We start from the raw sequence: 8406 nt of genomic DNA on the forward strand, positions 1-8406 counted from the left end.
TCAATGTATTCATCTATATTGTTTTTGGTATCTTTAGTTGTTGTTGTTGTTGTTGTTCTCCCCCTCCTCTCCCACCTCCCTCCCTCCTCCCCCACCTCCCTCCCTCCTCCTCCTCCCCCATCCTCCTCCTCCTCTTTGTCCTCCTCCCCCTTCTTCTTCCTCCTACTCCTCCTCCCCTTCTTCTCCTTCTCCTTCCCCTCCTCCTCCTCCTCCTCCTCCTCCTCCTCCTCCTCCTCCTCCTCCTTCTTCTTCTTCTTCTTCTTCTTCTTCTTCTTCTTCTTCTTCTTCTTCCATTGCTGCCTAGAAATCCACTGTATGAATTTACCACAGTTGACTTATTCTTTTTGGTGGACATCTGGTTTGTTGACAGTTTTCAGCAGTTACGAATAAAGCTTCTGTGAACATTTGTATACAAGTCTTTTTTGTAGGCATGTTTTCATTTCTCTTAAGTATATTCCTAGGAGTGGAATGACATCATAAGGTAGGGTATGTTGAACCTTATAAAAACTTGCCAAATTGTTTTCCAAAGTGATGGTATGTTTACAGTCCCATAAGCAATGTGTGAGAATTCCAACTGCTTCATATCCTCACCAACACTTGATATGGTCACTCTAATTTTAGCTAGATAGTGGTATCTCATTATGGCTTTAATTGATATTTTCCTGATAACCTCCGGTGTTAAACACCTTTGCATGTGCTTGTTGGCTATTCTGTACCTTCTGTTGGAAGATTTTGTTTAAAGCTTTCCCTTCTTTTTAATTGGCTTATTTTTAAGTTATTGATTTATAGAACTTCTATATATATCCTGGAAATGAATCCCTGTATAGACCCATGTATTGTGAATTTGTTCTCATAGTTAGTAGCTTGCCTTGTTTCACTTTAGTGATTTCTTTTATGAACAGAAGCTTTCCTTCAGGTCAACATAATATCTTAATTCAACCGTATAGTGTCTTAAAATCTGAAAAAAACCTAAGATTCTGATTGAGATTATTTTAAACTATAGATTAATTTGGGGAGAATAGATATCTTAGTAATAATGAATCCGTCAGTCCTTGAACATGGTATATCTCTCCATTGTTTTAGAATTTTTCTCAGCAGTGTTTTGTGGTTTGTAAGTATAGAGAACTTTGTAAGTATAGAGAATAAATTAAAAATGTTTATTTTTAGGTGTCTGATGCTATTATAAATGGTATTTTATAAATTTCATTTTCTAATTTTTTTGTTACTAAGATATAGAAATACAATAGATTTTTTTCACTTTTGAAAGGAAGTCTTTGTATTTAAAATATTATTTAGAAACGCCTGGGTGGCTCAGTCATTTGAACGTCTGACTCTTGATTTAGGCTCAGGTTATGATCCCGGGGTCCTGGGATCAAGCCCCACATCGGGCTCTGTGCTGAGTGTGGAGCCTACTTGAGATTCTCTCTCTCTCCCTCTGTCCCTCCCTTTCCCTGCTTGCACTCTCTCGCTCTCTCAAAAGTAAACAAACAAACAAATAAATTTAAAAAATAAAATACTACTTGTAATATTTACATTATTATAAAATATTTGTAAATCGTATGGTTTAATTTCTCCCAGTCTTTTATTTACTTTAATACTCCTCTTTATATTTAATTTATATAATCTCCACTTTTTCTTTTGAGTTCAGTTTTTTATTTTTTAATTTATTTTATTAAACTATAGTTGACACAATGTTGCATTAGTTGCAGATGTATAACATAGTGATTCAGCAACTATGTACTTTATGCTGTGGGCACCACAGGTGTAGCGACCGTTTGTCGCCATACAAGGCTATTACAGTACCACTGACTGTATTCCCTAAGGCCTACCTTTCATTCCCCTGACTTACTCATTTCGTAACTGGAATCCTATACCACCCACTGCCCTTCATCCATTTTATCTATCCTCCCATCCCCCGTCCCTTCCGGCAACTATCGTTTGTTCTCTGTATTTATGAGTCAATTCTGTTTTTGTTTGTTTGTTCATTGTTTTGTTTTTAAGATTCTACATATAAGTGAAATCATATGGTATTTGTCTTTCTCCATCTGACTTATTTCACTTAGCATAATATCCTCTAGGTCCATCCATGCAAATTGATGGCAAATGACAATATCGCATTTTTTGTGTGTGGCTGAAATATATTCTTGTGTGTGTGTGTGTGTGTGTGTGTGTGTGTATCTATATCTGTCTATATCTGTCACATCTTCTCTATCCATTCGTCTATTGATGGACTCTTTGGTTGCTTCCATATCTTGGCTATTGTAAATAATGCTGCAGTAAACATAAAGGTGAATGTATCTTTTCAAATTAGCATTTTCATTTTCTTTGGATGAATAACCATAGTGGAATTACTGGATTGGAAATTACTGGTATTTCCATTTTTGATTTTTTGAGGAGCCTTTGTACTGTTTCCACAGTGGCTGCACCAATTTACATTCCCACTAACAGTACATGAGGGTTCCTTTTTCTCCACATCTTCTCGAGCACTTAGTTCTCCGTCCTTTTGATGTTAGCCATTCTGACTGGTTGAGGTAACATCTTGTTGTGGTTTTGATTTGCATTTCCCTGATGATTATTGATATCGGGCATCTTTGCTTGTGTCTGTTGGCCATCTGTATGTCTTTAGAAAAATGTTTATTCAGGTCATCTGCACATTTTTAATAGAATTTATTTTTTTGGTGTTGGATAGTATAAGTTCTTTATATATTTTAGATATTAACTTCTTATTGGGTATATCATTTGCAAATATCTTCTCCCATTTAGTAGGTTGCCTTTTTATTGTGTGGGTGGTTTCCTTTGCTGTGTAAAAGCTTTTTATTTTTGGTGTAACCCCAGCAATTTATTTTTGCTTTTGTTTCCCTTGCCTGTGAGGAGACATATGTAGAAAATGTTGCTAAGGCTAATGTCAGAGAGATTACTGTCTGTGTTTTCTTCTAGGAGTTTTATGATTTCAGGTCTCATATTTAGGTCTTTAAATCATTCTGAGTTTATTCTTGTGTATGGTGTAAGAAAATGGTCGTTTCATTCTTTGGCATTTAGCTGTCCAGTTTTCCCAGCACCATTTGTTGAAGAGACTGTCTTTTCCCCATACAGTTGATTGCTATATATTGCCATTGGATCCTATGACCTTGCAAATTCGCTCAGTAGCCCTAAGTAGTTTGTTTGTTGATTCCTTTGGATTGTCTACATATATAATTATATTGTCAGAAACAAAGATAGTTTATTTCTTCCTCATCAATCAGTACCTTTTATTCTTTGTTTTAAGTCATTTCTTTTTTTCTGATATATGCAGTTAAAGCTATCACTTTTCCTCTAGGCATGGCTTCAGCTACCTCTCACAAATTTTGATGTTTGCGTTTTCATTATCACTCAGTACAAAATATTTTATAAATTCTAATTTCATTTCTTTTAGAAGTGCATAGCTTAATTTCTAATATTTTCTAGTTTTCAATTTATTATCAACTTCTAATTGAACTCCATTTTGAAAGAGAATATACCCTGAGATTTCTAGTTACCCTTTGATATGAACCCATGTATCTCTGACACCGTGTTTAGTATTTTAATTTTTTTTTTTTTTGTACTTTGGCTGTTTTCTGTTGGCTTATCTTTGAGTCACTGATTTTTCTGTTATTGCAATCTGCTTTTAAGCTTATTTATTACATTCTTTGTTTCAGATATCATATTTTTCTATTCTAGAATTTCACTTTTGGTCATTTTTAGAGCTTTAGTTTCTCTGATGAAATTCCTTCTTGTTCATCCATCTTTGTCTATCTTTAGTTAACATAATTCTTTAACATATTTAAAATAGTTATTTTAGACACCTTATTGACTTATTGCAGTATGTAGTCATCAGTGGGTCTTCCTTTATTGACTATTTTCTTTTTTTGATTTTGGACACATTTCCTTTCTTATTTGTGTGTCTCATAATTTTTCTACTAATATGTCAGATATTTTGCATAAAAGAACAATAGGGACTAAGCAAGATTGCATATTTTTCTTATTGTTTTGTTTTTAAAGATTTTATTTATTTATTTGACAGAGAGAGACAGCGAGAGAGGGAACACAAGCAGGGGGAGTGGGAGAGGGAGAAGCAGGCTTCCCACTGAGCAGGGAGCCCAATGCAGGGCTCAATCCCAGGACTCTGGGATCATGACCTGAGCCGAAGGCAGACACTTAATGACTGAGCCACCCAGGCACCCCTATTTTTGTTTTGTTTTAACCGGAGATGGCTTTCCCTTTCCTCTGTCCAGAAGCTTGGGAAAGGGAATTTTTATCCAGTTCCTATCATGAGGTTAGCTGAACTGGGACTGAGATACAAGTTTAATTAGTTTTAGTTTACCTCTTGCCAATGAGATTATGGAGATTTCTTTTAGCCTTTTAGCCTAACTCCCAGCTTCTTTCTTCATGTATAGGGGGCTGATCTGTTTGGGATTTTCAAGATTTGAAGTAGGAGGGGATTTGGTTGCAGTTCTAGTTAGTTTGATTTTACCTCCAGATTCAACTCCAGAAGGGTTCTGGAACCTAAGCAGCACAAGGGACTAGGAAATTTCTCTCTACCTCCCAGCTCTGCTCCAGCTGCTCCTGACTCATCAGAATTCCCATGAGGTAGAATTGCTGTTTTGGAATATATATTCTGTGTTTCAGATTCCAGTATTTCATGCTAGCCCACACTGTTGTTAAAAGTTCCATTGATTTCTTTTCATTCCAGCAAACTCGTTTTGTCTGTGTCAGGCCTACTTTTCCACCTGCCTATACTCAGGCTAGGCAATTTGTCCCTGGTATGAAAATAATCACCACTTTGTGCTCTTCTTTGAATGGCATGTCTGTCTCTGGAATTAGTTTATTTAGACCTGTATGTATGTATGTCTAGTAATCTAAAGTCTTTGATGGCTTTAAAGAAAAATAGGATTTTTAGTTTATCTGTTATTTTCTTTTGTTATGATGGAAGTGATAGTCATTATGCCTCTCTATATCTTTTTTTTTTTTTTAAGATTTTATTTATTTGTGTGTGAAAGAGATAGTGCACAAGCAGGGAGAGGGGCAGAGGGAGAGAGACAAGCAGACTCCCTGCTAAGTGGGGAGCCCCCCCGCCACGCAGGTCTCAATCCCAGGACCCTGAGATCATGACCTGAGCCAAAGGCAGACGCTTAGCCAACTGAGCCACCCAGGTGCCCTGTATGCCTCTCTATATCTTAACCAGAAGTAGAACTCCCCTATTTTCTTGGAGTTTTTTCTTAGATTAACTCTGGGAGGCAAGTGTAAGACCTCAGAGCAACATAAAGTGGTCACAATTCTGGGTTTAGACTTATTTAGATTTAGAATACCAGTTGCCTGAGTCATGAGCAGTATTTGGCCTTGTAAAGTATTCCTGTTGTTTTAACCTTCCCTCTTGCCACTAAAAGCAGTTAGTTTTACTGCATAGGCTTATTCCATATGACCCTTTCCACCAAATCTAATTCAATCTTGGTGGTGTTTTCTTTGATCTATCTCCACTGGTACCATCTTGGTCTAAGCTACCATCATTGCCAGATAATAGCAATAGCTTATTCCTGATAGTCTAGCTGGTTTCCCCATAGCCCCTCTGGGCTTCCCCTAAGCCAGTCTCCACACATCCAGACAAATTATTACTAAAATATGATTCTGACCATGTCACCATCCTGCTTAGATTCTTTCAGTGGATTTCCATTGCTCTTAAAGTACAGACAAAACAACTGAGCCTAGACGCTCCAGCTCTATCTTGCACCCTACCCCGTTTCCCAATGTTCCAATGACTTTCTTTTTAATCTTTACTCTCTTTGCTTTCTCCTGCTGTATAGCCTTTGCACATGGTGACCCCTCTGCCTGAGCTATCTTTCCTTCCTATTTTAACCTAGTCATTGCCTGTTCTTTTCTCCTTTCAGGGATCACCTCAACTATCACTTCTCAGAGAAGCCTTCCCTGATCTCCGTTTTTTTCAGATCCTCCTGTCTGTTTTTTTTCCATTTTCAGTCACTTGGCCTCGTAAATTCTGTATTTGCTTATGAGGTTATCTAATTATTGGCAATATCCTCCATTAGACTAGAAGCTCCTGTGTGGACAGAGAAAAATACTTGTTTTCTGGATCACTGTTTCATCCTCAATGCATAGAACAGTGACTGGCATTTAATAAAATGTGTGGAATGAATGAATAACAAATTAACAAATATGGATAAGATTATATTTTACTTTCTTAACCTGGGGCATGTTCTTTATGTGGTTCCTATGTTCTGTCTGTCTGTCTATCTATCTTCATCATAATCACCTATCTATTTCTGTTTGATTGTTCTTAAAAAATCTTTAGTACAAGGCCCTTGGACTTGAGGAGTTCGTCTTTAATCAAATTTAAAACATAAGGCTACATATTAACTAGGAAATACATCTACCTTAAATATTGAGCTGACTATGATAAGTGTGGTATTTGATTCACTATAGCAGAGGAACATGTCTCACAGAGCAGTAAAGAAATCCTCTATTTTTTTTTTTTTTTTTGCCGGCTGCATTGATAGGTTTATTTCTCTTGAACTAGATAACTAGCGTGGATGGGAATTGCACATATGCCAATTAATTAGTGACTTGTGAAAATGGCTGTAAAAATCAACTCAAACTGACATAGCTAAATTTTTAGATGCCATGTAAACATAAGTGATGTTGTCTTGTTCTGTCGTGGTGCCTGAGGAATTGTGGTCAAGACGTAAAACGATCATTTAAGACCTCCCCCATAGAGTTCTTCTTCAAAGACTGGGTCTAGTTACCTAAGCTATTCTTAAATTATCTCTAGGTTTCCAATTCCACTCCTCATCAGTCTTTTGATCCAGTGTGCAATTACTGGCATTGAAAATGGTAGAATGGTAAAGGAAACATCTCTCCTTCAAAAGTCAAGAAGATTGGGTTTCACACTCACATGGGAGTGATTTTAGTGTTTTGGTTCCTAATAATTCTTTGGCGTAACATCTCAGATGCTACTGGCACCCTCGAGATGACTCAGAGTTGGAGACTCACAAGTGTCTTTCTCCATGGCCTTGCCCAAGCACTTTAAACCTCAGGGAAAAATAACACACATGGCCACACCTCTCATATGAATTTGTGGTCCTCTGCTTCTCCATCTTTTCACACATGGTAAAAGACCCTGCCCTCGTAAAACAAGAAGATTATGTCTGCTGAAAGGAAGGCAGCAGTAAGCTGCTTCCTGACATATCTTTTTTTTTTTTTTTAAGAACAAATAAATAAGTTCAAGAGAGACCAGATTGTATCTTTAATGCTTAATTTCCTGACATTTTAATGTGATTAACTGGAATTGAGCCAATCTGGAATGGTTTAAAATGTCAAGAAATGCCTATTTGTGGATTGTGTGTGTAAGTCTGTGCACACACACACATACGAATGCATGTTACATAGATTATAAAAGAGGATAATTACTCTGTGGTAGGACATGTTTCCAAAGAACACAGGTCTCAAGAAAATGGAATGATTGCTCTGACTACTAATCCCTAAGCATTTTTCCTTTTTTTACTGTCTCTCTCTTCTGCATGTGTAAACATGTGACGATCATGGGGATAAAGTTGTACCAGAAGCCTTGAACAAGAATCTTAATACTGTTTTATTAATTTACATTTCTTGAGGAACATTTTTGGTGAAGTTTTTCTTTCTCAATATTCACTTCACATGAAATCTTCAGCACTGCACAGACAGAAAGACAATATGATTTCTTTATATTGACCAGTTCAACAATTTTTCTGAGCACCTGCTAGGTATAAGGTACTATTTGGGGTGCTGTTAATTATATATTAACTTGGAAAAATTATAACTTTACTTGAAAAATGCCATTGGCCTTCTTTTCTCTGTATTCCTTATATCTGGATTACTCATGTCAGTACTTGTCAGGCCCTTTAATGAAGAAGAGACTTTTGTATCTTATGATATAAAAAGGTAATATTAAAATAAATTAATAACTAACAGTTAGGGATTGCTATATTCACTGTACTATGTGCATTACATGTATCATCTCATTTAATCCTCACAGAAGCCCTATGAGATTGCAACTGTTACTATCCCCACTTTACAAATGAAGCTACTGAGACAGTTGAGGTAACTTGCTCAAGTTACAGAGCTAATAAGTGGAAGAGTTGAGACTGAATAAGCTACTTAAGCACAAAATGATACCCACAGAGCTTGGTGGTGAGAGCTGACTTGTGCAAAATTGACGTGACACAGAGAAAGAAATGAGGTGCTTATAAGGACAAGATACCAAGCCATCTTAGGAAATCACAAGTTCATTCTGCTGATTTCAGAACTGTTGATATGAATCCTTTTCAAATCAGCGGAGGGGGAAAAGTAAACAGACTAGCCAATAGAAGATGACAGAAATTCTGAAAACAGACCCACATATAG

The sequence above is a fragment of the Ursus arctos genome, unplaced genomic scaffold (genome assembly GCF_023065955.2).
Source record: "Ursus arctos isolate Adak ecotype North America unplaced genomic scaffold, UrsArc2.0 scaffold_15, whole genome shotgun sequence".
In the NCBI taxonomy this organism is placed as follows: Eukaryota; Metazoa; Chordata; class Mammalia; order Carnivora; family Ursidae; genus Ursus; species Ursus arctos.